The sequence below is a fragment of the Callospermophilus lateralis genome, chromosome 13 (assembly GCF_048772815.1).
Source record: "Callospermophilus lateralis isolate mCalLat2 chromosome 13, mCalLat2.hap1, whole genome shotgun sequence".
NCBI lineage: Eukaryota > Metazoa > Chordata > Mammalia > Rodentia > Sciuridae > Callospermophilus > Callospermophilus lateralis.
This window is the reverse complement of record NC_135317.1, coordinates 43,053,492-43,074,862: the sequence shown is the minus strand read 5'-3', so window position 1 is coordinate 43,074,862 and position 21,371 is coordinate 43,053,492.

Below are 21,371 nucleotides of genomic sequence, written 5' to 3'. Positions count from 1 at the left end.
AAGAGATTATCACAAGAAGTGGGTTCAGTTTCTTAAGACTGCATGGTAGGCTCCCTAGGAGCACAGCCTGAAGCTTAATGAGGATGTCACCAATGTGCCATCAAGGCACAGAAGACTGGAAAGCACGGCCTATTCTCCAAACAGAAAATGCCACTGTTTTTCCGAGTACCACATTCAGGGACAGGATCAATGTCTATTTCTAAGAGTCAGGCTTGGGTAATAACTCAATATTAGACGCCTGGCTGGATGGGGTTTTCTAATCAGCTGCATTATACATTCTGAATTCTGTTTCTAGGAATTCAGAGGCAGAAGAATAGAAGAGTCCCAAATAGTCACTGTCTAAGGAAAGGATGTAAGTCTCCCCTTAATAAGTAGGGGTGGCTTAGTTCAGCTTGACTCCAGATCCCTGGATCTCTCACGAAGCTCTATCAGCATTTCCATGAACCATCATTAGGTAAAAGGAACTGTTAGTTATGGAAGCTGGAAATCTTTATTTCATTCCAAATGCCTTCTAAAGCAATCAAGGATTTGGGAGACTGCAATTCCATTTTTCACATTTAAGTGATCTTATTGAACAAAATGTTCAAATGAGATTAATTGCCTCACTTTATAATCTATAAGAATGTAAAGCAACAAGGTATAATTTTAAAGAATGAATTAAAAAGTAAAGAAAATGCTAATTGTGTCTGATATCTCCCTGATACTTGGCTTTAGTGTCTGCTTCTGTTGAGCTCTGTGGCTAACTCCTGGATGGGACTTCCAGGCTTTGAAAAACAGCTCTCCTCAGGCCTATCCTCACACACCACATCTGTCACCACTTTGATTGTCACCATGATGCTCAATACACATTCCTAGGTCATAATCCAAGTCTGGCTTCATAGGAAGAGAAACAGATTCAGGTCCTTTTCCTGAATAGAACATTCAGGAAGTAGCTGTATCTCCCATCTCAAGGGCAAATGGCTATTATACCAATCTTGATTTGATTTGGGTGACAACACAGTTATCATTTCACAGCAGATTTTCAGATCCAGGCCTGTTATGACATTTTATCGATTATGGATCTAATCCTCCTGTGGTGGTTAATTATATGTGTCAACTTGACTGGGTCATGAGATACCCAGATATTTGATTAAATATTATTTCGGATGTGTCTGTGAGGGTATTTCTGGGAGAGATTAACATTTGAATCAATAGTCTGAGTAAAGCAGATTGCCCTCCATAATGTGGGTGGGTCTCAGCTAATCCACTGAAACCCTAAATAGAACAAAAGCTGAACAACAGAGAATTTTCCTTCTCTGCCTGACAGTCTTTAGTGACTTTGGTCTTCTTCTGCCTTTGCATTTAAGTTCATATCATTGACTCTCTTGGCTCCCAGGCCTTCAGATTAATATTCTTAGGATTTCTCAGTCTCCATAATTATGTGAGCCAATTTCTTATAATAAATCTATCTTTCTTATAATAAATCTATCTTTTCATCTATCATCTTTCTATCTATTAGTGCATCTATCTTATTGGACTTGTTTTTCTGGAAAACCACCCCCAATGGCTGGTTTTCCAGAAAAACAAGTCCAATAAGATAGATTCACTAATGGATGAAAAGATAGATGAAATCATGGCTAGGCATGGTCATATGTTGGTCCACTCACCACAAGCAAGTAGCATGTATGGTTTTTGTGACTTTACCTATGAAAGGACTTGGGCTTAAAGGGGTTAACTAATATATCCAGTGCCCCAGGGCAAGTAAGTGGCTAAGCTTGAATTCAAATTCAGGTCTCTATAATAGCAAAGGACAGCCTCTCTCCATATAAAATGCACTATGTCACTGCTGTGTTTCAATTGGTTTACTCTAACCTGCTCTCTCTCTGCATAGGGAAAGAGAAAGGTGCAGGAGAAGGAGAATCAGGCAGAAAAGGGTTCAGAGACCAAACAAGGAAACAACACTAAAGATGGCAGCTACAAAACTCAACAAGAGAAGGCGTTCAGAGTTCAGACAAAGGATGTTGGGACTACAGCAGCAGAACAAGTTAGGCCATGGAGAGACAGACGGCACCAGCAGCCCACAGCCCTAGAAGGGAATGCAAGGACAAGGCTGGCTGGAAATTGGACAAGAGAGTGACATAACTCTGATGCAAAGGCAGCGGACTTCCCCAAGACCAGATGCTATTATTCTCTTCTCACCTTGGTTGTGCCAACCCTTGGTGAGTCTGGCCTAAAGCCCTGCAGGTGAGGAAAATGGGAAACAGCTGACAGGCCGGTACATGTGGGAGCAGGGAGCAGACCCTCTTCCCTGGCAAAGGCATTCCCCTGACAGGTGGCAGGAGGAGAGCCTGTTCCCAATCAAACAGAGCTGGATGGAAATAGCTAAGATGAAAAACAGACTCGATGCCATCACTTCAAACTCTCCACAGGCAATGGCAAGCGGCTGCTGGTCTGGACCTTGGTGGGGAGAAGTCTTCCCAGCTGAGAACCGAATAGAAATATCAGTGGCCAGCTCCCTGAAGTCAGCAGAGTCCCAGATCCAGCTGAAATTCTGACTCATAATAATAGGCGTGATAATAATAGTCTCAACAACACCTACTGAAAGGTCTTCATGACTCAATACTTAGTGTACAGTTCCCTGTAATCATCTAAACCATTTCCCATTTTATAGGTGAGGAGATGGTACTCAGAAAGGTTGGTTAAGTGACAGTTCACACACTTTAAACAGGAGCACACACTCCTGTCACACTCTTATCAGAGCGTCAGATGCGAAATTTTGTGCTCTTTCTATTAAGCAGCTTATGAAAATATTCTTCTGCAACCAAAACACCAGAATGTGGAGAACAGGGGAGCAGGGGAATGGACTCAGTGTGCTGAATATGAACTAGGGAAAAGAGATACACACACACACACACACACACACACACACACACACCACACGCACACACATGGGTAGATAGAAAATATCTAATCTACATAGAAAGTATATAGTTATAGATATATAAAATTTTACAGGCTTCAAAGTCATTCCCATATTTTTCTATTTTAAAAATGACCCCTTACATCCCTTTTTCTCCCAGAAGATATATCTTAGCCATATCTTAAGACATATTTAAATGGGCACATAGTTTTTAAAAAAGAATATAAAGTAGTTTTTCACATTCCTGTAAGAGCAACTTGTTTGATGATCATTTCTCATAATTTTACTCTTTCCTAAAATGGAAGTTTTTTTTTCTAATTCAAAAGAAGTATAAATCCATTATTTTAAAATTTTAGGCAATATGATTTAAATTTCCTAGTTATGAAATGCAATTTTAATTCAAAATTCCTTAATGTTTCTAGCTGAATTCTATAATAGCTAAGGGACTTGGGTGAGTTTTGCAGAAATGGTCTCAGCTAACATATTTAATCCCCTGATTTTAGACAAGGAATTGTGGGATCTACAAGTCCCACAAATATAAGTTATCTCTGCATAAGGAAATATTTTGGTAGACTTTTTCCCCATACTGTTAACTAAAACGTAGACTATTTAGCAATTTCAGTCTATCAATGGCACAAGAATTAGAGAGCTTCACATGAAAACAAAGGTTTTTCACTAGGTCACCTCAAAAGCTTTATTTTCAATTTTAAATAGATTTCATCTTCAGTAAATCAGTTTTATGGAGTTTGGTTTTAGGGCACATACATATTAGGAGTCGTTTGTTCTTATGTATAATTTTACTACTAATACCAGACAGGCCCTTCAAAGAAACTCCCAGGACCTGTCGTGCCTAAAAGAAGTTCATTTATTCAACTGCAACGTCCTCGTTCCCAAATGGGCTCTTCCTAACGAGCACAGAAGCTGAAAACATCACCGGAAAAATATCCTGGAAAATGGTTCACAACATTCTAATGGGTTACAGATGGCTTGGGAACCTTCCTGCCATTTTTTATTGTTAGCAAGCTTCCTTTCTTCTGTCTGGAGTTTTATTGCTTGCTTTCCTTGTTAGCCTCCTGGATGCTTGAATTAACCCACTGAATCTTTCCAAGCCAGTGGATAGAGCTGACTGCCCCTTGCCATGAAGGTCTCCAGCTGACTATGAGGGTCCTAGGACTTTGGGGTGCATTTCCACCCAATCTGTAATAGAAGACATTCATACTTGCCAAGCCCAGAAAGATGGTTGGAAAGTTTACTTCTGTAAGGATATTAAACTTAATATATATATGCATGTATGTATTTTAAATCCTTACAGTTAGAATGATGTCCTAGGAGACCAGGGAGGCTTATCCAGATCAGCTTTATTGGGTCAAATATCAATCAGTCAAGCTCAGGCTGCCAGCGGAGTTTGTAGTTAGGAAGTGTCAGCATGTTAATAGTTCTGCCTGTTAGCAGTGTTAACTGGTTCACAAGATTGAGAAGGATTATTACCTGACACTTGTGTATCCTGGCTGAACTCGGAATGCAATAGCTCAAATCCAACCAAAATTAACTACATCAGACATCGCTGATGGGGAAATAAAAAGCAACTAAATCCAACAGAAGGAGAAAGGATGGGACATAGCACTCTGGATCAGGAAACAGAACACTAGAATTGAGTTCTCAGTGGTCAGCACACACCTCTGTAAGAGGCATGTACTTTGTTTGCCCAGCCTTTCTCCCTGTTTCTTGCTGGAGATGATCTTCCTTGCCATTCACCATGTTCTTCTCCTGAGTATGTCGATCACCCTGAACATGACCCAAGTCAGCCAATCAGAGTCCTCCCTAAGGGATTTTTTTTTTTACTTATAACTAAGAGACAATAGATCATTGTGCAGTATAGTGGAGACCAGTGGCCATAGTGGACACCAGTGGCCATAGTAGAGGCAGGTCTGTAGTATAGAAATAGGATTCTGACACATGGAAAGCAGCAAAAAGGAGAGAATCGGAAAACCCAGTGATTGTCCAGCTCCAGTTCCATCAGCCGCAGACCTAGATCCAACTTTGCTCTTTCCACAGTGGGCTCCATGGGAACCACTTCATCCTGCCTTTCACCTCAGCTTACTTGACATGAGCTTCTCTCATTTGAAATAAAAATGTCCTGATGAATGAAAATGCTATGTATGAATTTCTCTGAGCCTGTCTTTGAAAAAATTTTAAAAACACTATATTACCTGGGATTTAAGTTTCTCTACTGCCAAAGAGACTTGAAATAACAGTTTCTCACTCAGGCAAAACCTCAAAGCCCCCATTCTGTCCTGTGAATTTTTAAGACACTCAGCCTCCCTCTCACCTGTGATTACCAAGGGGTACTGACCAAGAAAATTACTACCTGAGCAGGATGAGAGCTTGTTGCTGTTCCTCCTTGGCAGGATTTGCTCATCATTATGGACCAGTGACATCTATACATCTATCAAGTAAAGATGAGACAAATACCTTAGGCAAGGCAGAACTTTCTCCTTTCCTGGATGGGCATTTCTACTATCATGAATCTAATCCTGCACTACCATTATATAAGAAGGAAATATATGACTTGGTTTTCCTATGTAGAGGAAACTCATTTAGAAGTGAACAACATGACTATATCACCCAGAGATCCTAGACTTTGAACTGGGTGCAATGACTCAATGGGACTTCAGGATGATCTTCCGTGGAGAAGGGCTTGGTATGGTCTATGAGAGAAGAAGAATGCATATTTGAATAACCAACATAGGGTCGTGCTAGTTCGTTTTCCATCATTAAAACAAATACCTGAGATGATCGATTTATATAGAGAAAAGGTTTATTCTGGCTCATAGATTTGGAAGTTGCAGTCCATGTTTGATTGGCCTGGTTGTTTTGAGCCATGAGTTGACACATTATGGCAGGAGCTCATGGTGGAGCAAAACCATTCACCCTGGTCAAGAAGCAAAACAGAGCAAGAGGCAAGGGCCAAGATCCCACTATTCTCTTCAAGGGGAAGACCCCAGTGATGTGAAGACTTACCACCAGGGCCACTAGGTCCACAACCTCCCAGTGGTATCATTCTGGGGAACAAACCTTCAACACACAGGGATCCCAGGAACATTTAAGATCAAAACTATAACAAGAGTACTATAATACTGACTGCTAATTGTTCCACGATCTCTCGTTTTTTCTTAATAGAATGCACAGTTTTAGCTAGATGGACCACTATAGAATGAAGAGTACATTTTCCAGCCTTCTTGCTGCAAAGAGGAGTGGCCACCTGACTAAGTTCTGCTTACTTGGATATGGCAGAACAGACACTTGGCCATATTCTAAAAGGGAGAAACTTGCCCTCCTTTTCTTCTCCACACCTCCTGATAGCTATTCTGCAGACTGGGTGGTACACCATATTGGAAAGTATAGATGAGACCAATACCTTAGGGAATGCAGAACTCTAAACAGGAAAAGTCTGGATTCCAAACACAGTGGCATCACCTTATTAGCCTTGGAGCATTACATGAGAGGGAATAATACTCTAACTCATTTAAGTCACTTCATATTGGTCCTTGTTAGAGCAGCTGGATAACATTCCCTACTTTTACAAATACTATGTAAATGCACATCTGTGAAGGTACTCATTTCAGAATTAAAGTTTCTTAAATATGAGGACTGGGACCACTCAGTTTCTAGTATAAATTTGAAACTGTAATAAATGCTGGAGACATGATGATTAAGATGGCTGACAATGCCTTTGTCTAGTTGTCCTTCCCCAGTTCCTTGGGGGTGGCTATTTGCCCCTGTCTAAATTCCAACTCATTCTTGCCAGGAGATGAAGGGCACTGACTGCCTTGGTCTAGTAAATCTGAGAAGCATCTGAAATGAGCTACTAAATACCAGCTCTCAGACAACTGGTATTAGGACACAGGTGTGCCTAATAGGACACAGCAAAATGATAGGAATTCAGTGCTACTGTTCTGGGGGTAAGGGTCAGGCAGTTCCAGGAAGATTGACACTTATATCCTAACATCCCAAACATTGCCCTGTTGTTCAGAAACTAAAATATTAACTTCTGATTTACTTAGTTAGCAAGGCTCACCAGAACCCCACTTCAGTATCCATTCTGATTCATCAAACACGAGATAATGAATGATTAAATATTTTGAATCAACCTTGCCTGTAAGTACCAGAGTATTTTTTTTCACCTATACACATGATCAGATCATTCAAATGAGTTTCCACAACTGTATGTTCCCTTAGCTCCCCTACTGGTTATTTTATTATTTCTGTTGGGACTGGAACCCCGTCTTCACACTTGTCTGATATCCTGTCAATTTCTTGAACATTCTCTTATTTTAGTATAGTTGGATCCTGCCATGAAGAAAAAAAGAACCTTAATGTCATTTCCCTGACTTTCACGTTGACCTCTATGACCATGCACATAGCCCATCATATCAGAGATCCTTCACTAACACCTGATATAACCATACTTTGGGGCATCATATGGACTATAGTTTAAAGTTTTAGATTCATAAGATTCAGATTAAATGATCCTATCATTTCAAATTATAAATATAGCCCTGGAAAACTAACCTTTCTAATTTCTTCAGTAGCTTCATCTTCAAATGAAGAGAATATCACTTATCTCAGAGAATTGTTATGAGAATTAAATGGCACATAGTATCCTAGAATTGCTAGTGGGTGAGTGTCATTTCACTGAACTCACTGTTCACCTTGCTATTATTCTTGGGCCATCAAACTGCCTTTCTGCAGTGAGCCTGAAATTCTCCATTCATCTGGTCCTGGATATTGTCTGTGGTCTATCTGACAATGTTGTCAACCCCCAGGAGAGTATCTTCAGTCCCACCCAGAGCATTATGGCCCTATTCAACATATATTTCCTGAATAGTCAGTGGATGAACACATGAATTAAATATGGTGGTATCTGTTGTTTTCAAATACAGACCAAGTTTCTACAGCCATCCAGGACAGAGTTGTACCCTACTCTCACCACCCCATTCTTTAGTGTCCTTGTCAGATCAGATGAGTCACATAACACATCATTTCTCCATCTCCTCACTGCCAAAAACATCCTAGAACTTATATGAAGAGAAGAACTACCATGAAGGAAGTTCATATTGGCTTCCAAGTTCCTGGGATTAACCTCAGGCTAAAGCTGTGGTGGACTCTGTAGAAGACATGAGTCAGTAAAGCAATCTGTTCTAACTCTCCCCCAGTGGGCCTGCTCACTCCATGAACCCTGGGAGGCCTGTCCTGCTGAGAGGCCCACTAGCAGGGAAGGAAGGAGGGAACAAGGAGATGAGTACCACCATGAGTCCCCCTGCTAGGAAGGGATTCCCAAGCTCTGGCAAAAAATTCAGCACCAGCTGGTCCTTCCCTGGAAACAGTACCAGCCTTAGAAAACAGATAAAATTGGGGAAAAAAAATATACTGCAGAAAGGGAAATCTTCCTTGTCTATTAGACTTTCAAATATGGCACCTGTTCCCTGATCTGGGACAAGTCCCCATTCGGATTCCTTAGAGCTTCAGTCCTCATCACTGCCCTAGGGTTTAGAACAAAGAAAAATATTTAAATGGCTCTGTTCCAATGATAATCTCAATCTTGCCCTGGGGAGCTATATAAATAGATTAAAAACCATCTCTTCCCCTTATTCTCTTTTCTCAAGTGTAAGTATCAAGTCCTGAAAAAATATTTCTACCCTTTTAGAAAGGGGTAAGAATGAAAATTACATTAGAAAAGACTGAAGTAACAAAGGAGAAGTAAGCAACTTGGTAAAAGATCAAGGTAGATGGAGGAAAGAGAAGAATGAATTCTGAGAGAACCAATTGGTGGTTTTGTATCACCAGAAACATTCAGGCCAAAAACCCTGTAGAGTTTACAGGTGCAAGAATTCATCTACCTCTAGACCTGTCCTTAGAGTGTACAAGTGCCATGAATGATTGAACTTGGAGTTTGGGTTCATCATGGCAGGGCCAGAAATATTGTCCAAATATTTCCCAATGATTTTCTTCTTATTGTCTTTCCTATTGTATCCATGGCTATGAGCACAGCAGAGACCATGGAGAAGTACAGACCCATCAGGCATGTGGCTGCTGAGCTGCAGACTGTCCTCCTAGATGCTGTCTCTCTTCTTCCTATTTTCAGAGCCTCCACATTCTGGCTTTGCTCCCAGCAGAGGCAATGTTCCCATAGGATTGTGTCCATTGACATGGCCCTGGCAATCTGGCCCAGAGGGCTCATGTGGCTGATGGGCAGACAAAGGGTCAATACAGCTAAGACACAGAGGTCTCCCCTGGATGCTGCTCACCTTAGACCTAGGCCTGAAGTCCAGTGTATCCCACAAGCTAAGCAAGAATAGAATGAGAAGGGACAGCTTTTTTTTTTTTTTTTTTTTTTTTTTTTTTTGCATTTAACTTTCTTTATTGTTGTAGTGTATTGATTACATGTGCCTTTCAGCCTTTTTCCCTGCATTAGTTATAAAGATTCTTTAAGGTAAGGACTGTGTTCTGGTCATGGTGACTTTCACATAGTGTCAAGCAGGATGCCAGGCATATATTGGGATATAGAAAATTTAAGGGTGGGTAATGCATTTCTGGTCTTTTTTGAGTGTACTTCACAATCTTAACTGTCCTCTACCTATGAAAATATGAATCCCATCTGTGGTAAAAGAGTCTGAAAGTTTGCCAAAACTTTCACTGCTGCAGAGCTCCTCTCTGGCCAAATATGACTCAATCAGATCTTAAGCAAAAGACCTGGAATGTCTTCTACTTCTGAAGACTTCATGCCAAGCACAGGATGTAAGAGCTCACTTCATACTCTTGCTGCCCACTTCTGACACTGTGAAAGACAAATCTCTCCTCCACTTGCAGATGACCTTCCTTGCAGAAACACAAAGGCACTAGCTCACTTTGGGCACAGCATTGCCAACAGTCACAGATTTCCGCACCATAGTATCTCTTCCCTTTCCCTGGAGATCATCCCAAACTTCCTCTCACCTTGGAATATTTTTTGAGCCCTGGGAACTGGATAAGAATGACAATGCGAAGGACTCAACATAGCTGAGCTTCCAATATTTCTGTCTGCACTCCCTTGCCACCACCCAACCTTCCTTTGGCATAGGAGTAGTAGAACCGGGTAGTCATGGGCAGTATCTGGTACACATTATCTACAACATGGTATCTTGGACTGTTTTCTGCTGCCATAATAGAATACCTGAGAGTGAGTCATTTATTTACAAAAAGAGGGGGCATTTTGTTTGTTTTTTAGCTTGCAATTCTAAAAATTCAGGAGCTAGTGCCAACATCTGCTCATCTTCTGAAAATGACTACATGCTGCTCCATGCACAGCAGAAAATGGAAGAGGAAAAGCAATAAAGAGGGTCAAACTCCCATGATATCTAATCCACTCCCATGAGAAAAACTGATCCATTCATGAGGATGGAGCTTTCTGACCCCAAACGCTTCTTCAAGGGCCCACCAGTTTTTAATACCATTATACTGAGAACCACGTCTCAATATGAGTTTTGATGAGGACAAAACAATTCAAACCATAGCAAATTGTTATCCAAATGTTTAATACAAAAACATAACCCATGAAAGAGTTTTGAGCATTGATAAAAGGCTATTGGGTGGGGGGCTGGAGTTGTAGCTCAGTGGTAGAGCGCTCGTCTAGCACGTGTGAGGCACTGGGTTCAATTCTCAGCACCACATAAAAATAAATAAATAAAATAAAGGTATTTTTGTCCATCAAAATCTAAAACATTTATATTAAAAAAAAGACTATTAGGGAATTTTTTCCTATAATATACCTCCTGGATTTCTGTTTAAAAGATTACTTTTGGGGCTGGGGTTGTGGCTCAGTGATAGAGTGATTGCCTTGTGTATGTGAGGCCCTGGGTTCAATCCTCAGAGCCACATAAAAATAAGTAAATAAAAATAAAGATATTGTGTCTATCTAATATATATATATATATATATATTTATATATATATATATATATACATATACATATATATATATATATATATATATATATAAAGAGAGAGAGATTACTTTTGCATCATGTATAAGAACATAGAAATTATTCAAATAGGTAGGTGACTATTAAATAATTTTTCTTCACCATTTCAATTAAGCTCGACAAATGTCAACTGAGTTACTACTATACACAAATTTCTGTGCCAGCTGTAAGAACTGCAAAGAACCTGGAATACCTTTCACTCCTGGAGGCTTTGTGCCAAGCACACGATATAAAAGCTCACTTCATCCTCTTGCTGCCCACTCCTGATATTGTGCAAGATAAATCTCCCCTCAACTTGCAGTTGAACTTCCTTGAAGAAGCACAAAGACAAGAGGTCACTTAGACTCAGCATTGTCAAAGTGAGCTAATGAGAAGAACACAGTGTCTGCTCTCAGGAAACATAATCAATTGCAAAAAAGGATAAATTTATCCTCAAAAAGATTTGCTGAGCTCTATTATGTTATATAAACAGGAGGCCATTGGCCTAAGACTGTCTTCCTACTTTTAGTTCCTATGTAATAAATCACAACCTAACCTGGTATGTAAATAAACCAAAACCTAACTTTGGAATATATTTTTATAACAAATAACTGAATTCCAGCTAATCCTGGACAGCCAGCTGATAAGACCATGTCCGATTATGGTAAATACCCAGCTGTAGCAGCAAATCAGCTGGTTTTTCTACTTTGCTTCTGTGTTCCTTGTATAAAAGCTTACTGGTCATATTACTGGTTGATCCCTCTGAACCTCTTCTAGTTCTAAGTGCTGCCCAGTTCATGAATCATTCTTTCCTCAAACAAAATATATTAAATTTGTTTAAAATTCTTCTTTTGACAGACCAAGTACTGTAATACCCACTAGCATGATTCTTTGTGGGACTTGAAGGTCAATTTAGAAGTGATTATTATGGTTTAGATATGAGGGTTCCCTCAAAAGCTTGTGTGTGAAAAAAGGCAAGAAAGTTCAGAGATGAAGTGATTCGATTATGAGAGTCTTAACCTAATCAGTGCATTAATCCCCTGATAAGCACTAACCCCCTGATAAGTATTAACTGGGTGGTAACTGGGAGCAGGTAAGGTATGGCTGGAAGAGGTGGGTCCCCAGGCGTGTGCCTTTAGGGTATGTATTTTGTCTGTTGAACAGAGCTCTCTCTGTGCTTCCTGGTGCAAAGTCCCCAGCTACTTTCCTCCACTGCATAATTCCACCTTGATGTTCTGCTTCAGCTTCATCTCAGGCCCCAAGGAAGGGCATCATCCATCTAGGACTGAGTCCTCTGAAACTGTGAGCCCCAAAACGAACTTTTCCTCTTCTAAAATTGTTCTTTTAAGTTCCTTTTATCATAGTGTCAAAAAAAAAAAAAATCTGGCTAAAATGGTGATGTTGGCCTGGGCTTGTCCTGAGAGCTAGGATGTGTCTAAAAGCAGCTCTGTGTGGTATGACTAGGGGAAGTGGAGTTGGTAAAAGTAGGGAGAATGGACTTTCTTGGCAGAAGAAGATTGTGAACAAAGGAATGGAAGGGTGAAGACACACATGAGCTCTTAGGGAGCAGTGACAAACTTGGTGTGCCTGCCCTTGAAGGAGCTTGTGTTGAGGTTGAGGCAAGGCCACAGGGGCCAATGATTGCCTAGCATGCTTGGCAGGTACCTGGAGGCAGGTAGGAACCCTCAAAAGATTTTGCTATGGCGATGATGTGATTGCATCTGTGTTTTAGAAAAGCTAATCCTAACAGTTTATTATCTTACTGTTAATAAACTATAAGAAACTGAATATCTGCTCCATCACCATCAGCGCCAATCACACAAAAATGGCACCGTAGCAGGGAAAGTTAAGGTGCTATAGAGGCACCTATTAAAAGGGGCTTATGATTTTGCATCTAAGGCTGGCAGGGGGTGGGTCCTTCAGCTTGCTGCTGAGCCCAGTAAATACAGGTATGAGGCGTGCCATTTTCCCTCTCATTGCCTACCTATTGACCCACAGCCCTGCCTTGTTCCTGTGGGCATTTTCAGGGATATTTTAAGGGAAGTTCTCTAGTTGGGGTTAATCAGACTGAAAGGAATTGATGGGGACACAGTAGTCCCCATCAGCTGAGCATCCATGAGGGGGATGCTGGCCACAACCCACATCAGGGAGGCTGGACTGCATCCCTGTCTGCCTGGTCTCCTCATAAAGCCACAGCCTCTCACCCCATCCCCTCCTCTCTCTCTGGGCCTTGGACACTCATCCTAATGTGAGAGGCTGACCCAGGTGGGGAGCCCTCTTACTCCTGAGCTTCTCTCACTAGCCCTGCCCAGGTTGAGCTGTTGCTTTTCCCATTAACTTTTTAAAAAATATCCAGAAAGTGGTATTCTTATTCTCTGCTTTCTACTCCCCTTTCCCCTTCAAGAAGAGTTCAACAGCTTTAATGAGGGAAAGGACAAAATGGAAAAAAGAAAGACAAGAGAAAATGTGTATCATATTTCAAAACTATTATGCTACAGTAAAAAGATTTTTGAATGCTGTTGGGTTTTATTAATATATTTATTACATGCATGAAATGCAAAATTCTTGAAATTCATCAAATATTTTCCTATGGGCTTTTAAACTTATCCAAGTCACCAAAGCCCCAGTATTAATAAACCAGTATATGTTAGTAAATCCATCTGAATCTTAATTAATACAGTTATATTGCCACACAGTTAAAACTTCATAGTCTTTATTACTATCATTCAACCAGCTGGCTGGTTCCTCCCCAACGACATCACTACTCTGAGTAATTTGTGCATAGCAAATATTTTAGTAAATCATCTTTTTTTTTCCTTTTTTGAAAAATAACTCAAGATACAGAGATAATGCAATTCATCTTTCATCTCTAAATCTTAATCCATTCTAAATATATTCATATCTCTTTTAAATAGTCTCTTCTGTCTTCTTAAGCTTTCTAATCATTTCTTACAAAAAAAAAAATTGTTCGGTTCTAAGTAACACCTCTCCTGGCAAGGATACCTGCTCCCTTGATTCTGTCCTGGACTCCTACCAATTCTAGAGGTCCATCATTAGAAAGGATGGAATGAGGCACCCCTGGCAAGGATATAGATCCCTTCCACATCCCTGAGGTACTAGGCCTGTTGGTAAGGTCTCTGGGGTGCTATAATATTCTCACACAACATATATAGCCCCATGAGAAGATGCTGAAAGATTTTATTTCTGTCCTACTAGATGACATGACCCACAATGTTGGAACAGGAGATGATCCACCCACCAACAATACAAAAACTGTTCTATTTCAAAATACACTCAAAGCATAGCAGGGGAATTTTTTCATTTTTAGGTAGACCTTAACCATAGAGCCTCACTAAGTCTGGTAAGAACTTTATCAGGGGCAAAGAGATGACAGTAAAGTGCTCTATTGGAGTTTCTTGCCTACACTAGTTTTTCTAAGTCTACTACATATATTTTTGAAAAATTATCATTCTGCTTGGTCATCTAATTAAAAAAAAATTCTGGTGATCAGAATTGAGTGTATGGATGCTTTTGACTCTGGTTCTATTTAATTCCCTTGGATGGAATAAAGAAGAGTATCATATCTCTTAATATTATTTAGTACACTTGATTTTCACCTTATAGTATTATTTCCAAAATTATATATGAGTAGAGTAGTTGGTCACATGGTATGGTAACAGGTAGGAAAGCCTTTAGTCACTATGAAGCATTTTGTATGCACAAATGAGTGGGTGCTTCTGTGTGTGTGTGTGTGTGTGTGTGTGTGTGTGTGTGTGTGTCTAAATTCAAATGAAGACCCTTCTGTTGCCTAAAAGCTCATTATTAGTGACTTACTCACTTGAAATTGAAGCTAAGCTATGTATATATATATATTTTTTTTTTTTTGAAGAGATTTTTTATAAAGTAAACTTCTAACAATCCTAACTGATTAAATCATTCTTTCTTCAAGTACCAGAATTCTTTGGAATAGTATTTAAAATTGCAACTTTCTGGATTCTATCCCAGGCCTACTAAATCAGAATGTCTGATGGCAGAAGCTGAATTAATGAATTAATCCTCAAGAAGTCTAAAGTCTGAGAGCCACTGGATTAAATATTAACAGTAGTTTCTTGTTACCTATCCTAGCATATATAATTTCTATGCATATGCATGCACGCACACACACACACACACACACACACACACACACACAAACTGTAGTTTCTCAAGGTTGTCTTCATGAAGACTTGCATTCAAAGCAACAGTCTGATGCCACAAGCCATGAAGAAACTCTTTTAGGACAGATACCATAACAATGGAAGTGGCCAACTCTTACAGAATAATTTACCCCAAATAGATTCCTAACAATCTTCTTCAGTCATCTCTCCTGCTCCTCAAATTTCCCTACTCTCAAGGAAAAGATAAAGATTATTAAAAATCTTTCCTCTTATGTATTAAAAAACAAAAGCAACAAAAGACATCTTTGGATAGTTGAAGATAAGTGAATATGAGCTGTATATTAAATGTTATTATAGTTAGGTATGATAATGGTGTGGTTATATATGTGAACATCCTTAGTCTTGAGAGTTGGGTGAGTCTGAAGGCAGAAGGTGTAACCATGTCTCCAAATTACTTTCAAATGTGTCAGAATAAACCATATATAGTTTATACGTATTCGTATAAACATACATATATAAACAAGTTACTTTCAAATGATTCAGAATAAAAGCATGCATATATAGTGTATATGTGTTCCTATATGCACATATAAACATACATATGTATGTGTAGGAGAGAGAAAGCAATTGTGACTAAATGCTAAAAATTGGTGAATCAAAAGTATTTATTATGTTTATCTTCTAGATTTTCTGTATACTTAAATTTTTAATAAAAAGTTGGGAAAATACATTTCTTTGTGTTTCTCTTCCTATTCTCTCTTCTCCTCCCATATCCTTTCCCACACCTCCCCCCTCCCAGCTGGCAGTGACCATCATTTGCTTAACCACACTAGACACCTGTCACCACTAGCAGACTTGAGGGCATCACACTGCCCAGGGGTCCCTTGTAACCCGCAGGAGCTAGCCATGGGCTGCCAGATTCTACTCCCACCCCACTCCCAGAAGGAGGACTTTCTGTTCTCTTCTTTCAAGAAATTCCAGCACACAATATTCTATACCTTGCAATATATGGATATATTTACCAGTTAGTGCCTAACTAGCCATTAACTAAAAAACTTTAAAACATATAGTAATTCTAAAAGACCAGAGAAATATAAGCCAGCAGACATTCCAGAGCACTCCCAGGTCCTATGCCAACATTAGCTAGATACATTAGTATATCTGACTTTTTTTAATCCTTGATGGAGAATAAATTAGAAATAAGTATCAGAAACTAACAATGACAGGAGAAATAAATGTCACTCAAAGATGTTCAAGTTCTAATCCCTAGAATCTATGAATTTACCATATATGGCAAAAGGAACTTTGAAGATGTGATTAAAGACCTTGGGATGGGATGTTCATTATCGATTATCTCAGTGAACAATACATGTAATCACAAAGAAGGAGGCAAGAAGATCAAAGAGTAAGAAAAACATATGATGAGGAGGAGCAGAATTAGAGTGAGACTGTCACAAACCAAGGAGATGACAAATAACTGATTCTTCCCTGGAGTCTCCTAAAGGAACCAACTCTGAGAACATCTTAATTTTAGATTTCTGATTCCAGAACTGTAAGAGAATAAGTTTGAATTTTTTTAAGTCATGAAGTTTGTGAAAATTTAATGGAATATTACTCAGCCTTAAATAAGAATGAAATTATGGCATTTGCTGGTAAATGGATGGAACTGGGGAATGTTATGCTAAGCAAAATAAGCCAATCCCAAAGAACCAGAGGCCAAATGTTTTCTCTGATATGCAGATGCTAATTCACAAGAAGAGGGGAATAGTGGTATCTTGGACCAGGGAAGGGAGGGGAGGGGTCATGGTGATAGGAATGATAGTAGAATGATTTGGACATTATTACCCTATGTGCATATGTGATTACATAACCTACATCATGTATAACCAGAAGAATGAGAAGTTATTTCCATTTATATATGATGGTCAAAATGCATTCTACTGTCATGTATAACTAATTATAACTAATTTTAAAAATGTGAAAATTTGATAAAAGGCAATAAGAAACTAATATGCCATCTTTGTAAATGTTAATTGTTTGGTTGTATATCTGATACCAAATTGTAGTTCTTGTTTCACAGTGTAGCTTCCATATTCTTCACTCACTTCCATTTTTTGAATCTTTCTAAAACTTTGCATTAACAAATTGTATCAAGAACTGGTTTAGGCTATAGAGGTGAATCTGAATGCCCTAAACCCTACTTCTACAAAAGTCCAGGCAGATTTTCTGAGAGGGAAGAACTTGCTCAGCTCTCTCTTCTGTCAGGGCCACAGTCTTGACTCGTCTTGACTCAGGGTCTTGCTGTCTTTTCTGGCTTCCATCTGAAATCACCCCAGTCATCATGGAATGATAGAACCAGGGAAAACAGAGATGATTTTTCAACTGGGGCCCAAAGAGGTCAAGGGGAGGCAGTTTGATACAGTAAAGTCACACATACAATTAAATCCCAGCTCTTCAATTGCCAACTCTAAACTCTAAGCTGTTATTTCACCTGAAAGTTAGAAATAGTAAGGTTTACTTACTAACTAGTCTTCTTGTGCGAATGAAATCAGATTATGAAAATAAAATCCCTAACATGGTAGCTATTAAAAGTATAGCTATTATGATTACAAGTGACTCTCCTATAGTCCATAAGGGTATGGTATTATTGTTTAGGAGAAAAAAAAAAAAACACCTTGTCTCCCATATTTCTCCACAATGGCATTCCAGTGTGCCAGACTACCTTGGAAAATAGGAATCCTCATTGCCTTCTGTCCATCTGACTGCCCAAGACTGCCCTGGGTTCATTCAGTCAAACATTTGGTGGACACCAGCTGCATGATGCATGGTGGATAATTCTGACTGGGTGGGAGGAAGGACTTGGATGAGCAAAATAATGTTCCTTCCTCAAGAAGAGTCTATTTTAATGTGTCTAGACAAGAACAGAGTTGACATTTATGGTGCAAAATAAGTAGAAACCATAAAAGGGACAAAACGAGGTGCCATGGCCAGTTCACGGACAGATGAAAGGCTTCATATGGCTTCCCAAAGAAAGCGGGGATTTAAGTAGGCCCTGGAGATGGCAGGATGGTGACAGATGGTGGAGGGATGAGGAGTGTGTTATAGGAGGAAGGAGCGTGAACATCTGGGGCCTACTCAGACACGGACAAGCAGTCTGTCACGGCTGGAATTTGGGGACACACTGGACAAGCACATATCCACTTCAAATGTAAATGCCATTTCTCATCAGAATAGTTCTGCTTTGTTCTTTATGAGCAAAACAGGGCAAAGCGTTTAAATTAACATTCAGCCACTTCTCAGGTATGGCCAACAAGTAAAAATAACACTGATTTTTCACTCTTATAAAAGGAATAGCACAGGGGCTGGGGTTGTAGCTCAGGGGTAGAGTGCTTGCCTAGCACGAGTGAGGCACTGGGTCCGATCCTCAGCACCACATTTAAATAAATTAATTAAATAAAGCTTTAAAAAAAGAATGCTTTAAAAAAAAGGAATCCTCAAACTTCTTCTCTTAGGAAACAATTTTAGAGCCAGTGGGTTTCAATTAGCATGGGGAAAATCCAAAACAGATACTTTTGTGGCCAGAGGAAGTCTTCCCAAGGACCCCTTGGTGCGAAAGTTCTGGAGAGCGAGTATACCAGTTTCTACAGGCAGCCTAGTTCCTGGCTTCTCAGTGAAGAAAATCAGAGAAACCAATTAGCATGAGTTAGGTGACTCTTGACTAGAACAATCTGTGGCCAAAAAAAGATACCATGGACTTCATCAGGAAGTTTACGTGAAAGGGAGGGGTTCTGCACTGGTGACCAGAACTCAGTCCAGAGCTTGTGGTTTATATTAGAGACCTGATCCCATAAAAGCAGGGACATAATGCTCAAGGTCTCACTAGACCCACATGGCCAGACCAGCACAGCATTTTGCAATGAATTTCTGAGAATATGAGTGTGAACCAAATAGACAGTAATCTTGGTTCTCAGTTACTATGGGACACCTTCTGAGGAATAATCAGAGAGCCAGGCTGAGTATTGCTCTCCCCTCCACAGAGGAGAAGCGTCCAGCAGACAGTCAGGACTTTTGTTCCCAGTGTACTAAGCAATTGACCAGGTTCTCCAATTCTTTTCTGCCAGTTATTTAGAAGTAAAGCTGATCTTTTAGGACTTACTAAATACTCAAGATTCCTAGATGGAGAAGGTGATGGGAGTTTCTCAAGAGGAAAAGACTAGATAAAACGTACTGGCGGGAAATGCCTAAACTTAGAGAAGTTATACAATGTTTATCACATTAGTCCCAACAGTCAAAAAAACCCTGCCATTTCCACAGAAATTCATGTTTGAAGAGAGATTTCAGTATGCCACGTTTATATGCATACCTGGGTCCCATACGGCACATACCTTGGAAGGACTCTGGCTGGGATGTGTGAGTGGTGAGCATCCTGGTTTTGGAATGCTGATTGCAGAGGATATTGATAAGAAGAACTTGTTAAACATCTTTAAAATTTTTCCTGTAACAGGATCTATGTAGATCATATTAAATTCATAAGTGGAACTCTTGTCAATTTGTCTCATTTATATTCAATTCTAGATAAAGGTCCCTCTCCTCCACAGCTACTTGTCACATATTATTTTTTAATCAGATAATTTAACATCAAACTGGCGTGCAAGAAAGCAGATGAATGTAAGGGAGACCTGGCTAATTTCAGTGTTCTGAAGTTCAAGTCAGGGTGTTGGACTCGACATCTGGCTACGTCTTGGGACTCTCAAATTCTCGGAGATCAATAACCATCCTTTCTCGCAAGACCTCTTCATCTCCAATCTGTCTCCCCAACTGTGCAACATTACCATGAACAAGAGTGGGCTGGAGATGTAGCTCAGTGGTAGAGGGCTTGCCAAACACGAAAGATCCCGGATTCAATCCCCAGCACAGGGGAAATAAGAAAGATAGCTTCTTAGACTCTTAGAGCAAAGTTTGAACATGCAGAAAGTCAAACCTTGTGATAATTCTACCTTAAAGGCCGGTGCCAGAAGGAACGGTAGGAGAGCTGTGACAATGGCCTGGGGCTGCTGACCTAGGGGGTCATGTCTCCCATTTTGCTGGAGAGACACAGGCAGACAGCTGCTCCAGGCATGTTTGTGTATATGTAAATATTCATATACATACACTGAACTCTGAGCGCAGTCTGGCCATCTGCCACAAACGCAGGGCCTATCTCAACTATGCAGTCAGCGTCACAGATGGAGACAGGGCCAATGCTGTACAGCTCTGCCCCAGCTTAGACTCAGGCATGCAGACAATCCAGTACCAAATTTCTGAACCTTGGAGGTTTTCCCACCACACTATTACAATAAACAGAAAACACAATTCAAATTAAATCTAGTCTTATGGCTCCATTGTTCTAAATGGGGCGGAGAAGCTCCAAAGCAGTTATTAACAAGACAAGGTTGAAGATGCCCAGACAATAGTTCATCCAGACCCCCTTTCTCTTTCTTGCCCAAAGCTGTTCTGTAAACTCAACCAATAACTCTCCCTCTTAGATCCAAATCAACAGCCCATTGAAAAAGTTCCTACTTCAAATCCCAGAGACAAAAGCGAATAGCCAAGCACAGTCCCAAATAAATCCTATTGTTCCTTCTCCTGCTCACCCCCACCTTCCAGCCTCAAAGCATCGCTGTCTTAGCTTTTCTTTCATTAGATTCTCACCACTGCTGCCTTGTTTCCATAGAATCACAGAAGCCAAAGCTAAAAAAGACTTTGCATGATATTTCCCTTCACACAAACCCCCAAGGGCAAAATGTTACCAAACTCCTACTCTTACATGCACAACAGAGTTTTCTGCTGGGAGCTGGGCAGAGAGTCATCCACGATTCTCTCATATGCATCAGAGAGCAGCACTGGTTTGGCAAGTATACGATGACTGCGGTAACATTTACTCAATCCAAAAGAGCCTTCATCACCCTGTTTAGCTTTCATTTCCTGCTCAAGATTAGACACCTCAAGTTCATGTCTATTTCTCAGCACTCTCATGACTTCTCTATCTCTAATAAAGCTGTGTACACCCAAACCAAGGAGCATTCAGAGAAATGGATAGGGCAAAAGACAGGCAAACTTCACAACTTAGTCTTGTCTGTGCCACAATGTGACCTTGGGAGAGGATTCAAGCTGGTAGTTCCCCAGACCATGATAAGCAAGCAAGAACATAATTGTTCAGAAAATGACTGGAATTCAGAGCATCTAGTTTGGAAAGATGGCCTCTGATATCTCTCTCTCTCTCTCTCTCTCTCTCTTTTTTCTTGTTGTTGTTGTTGGTACCAGGGATTGAACTCAG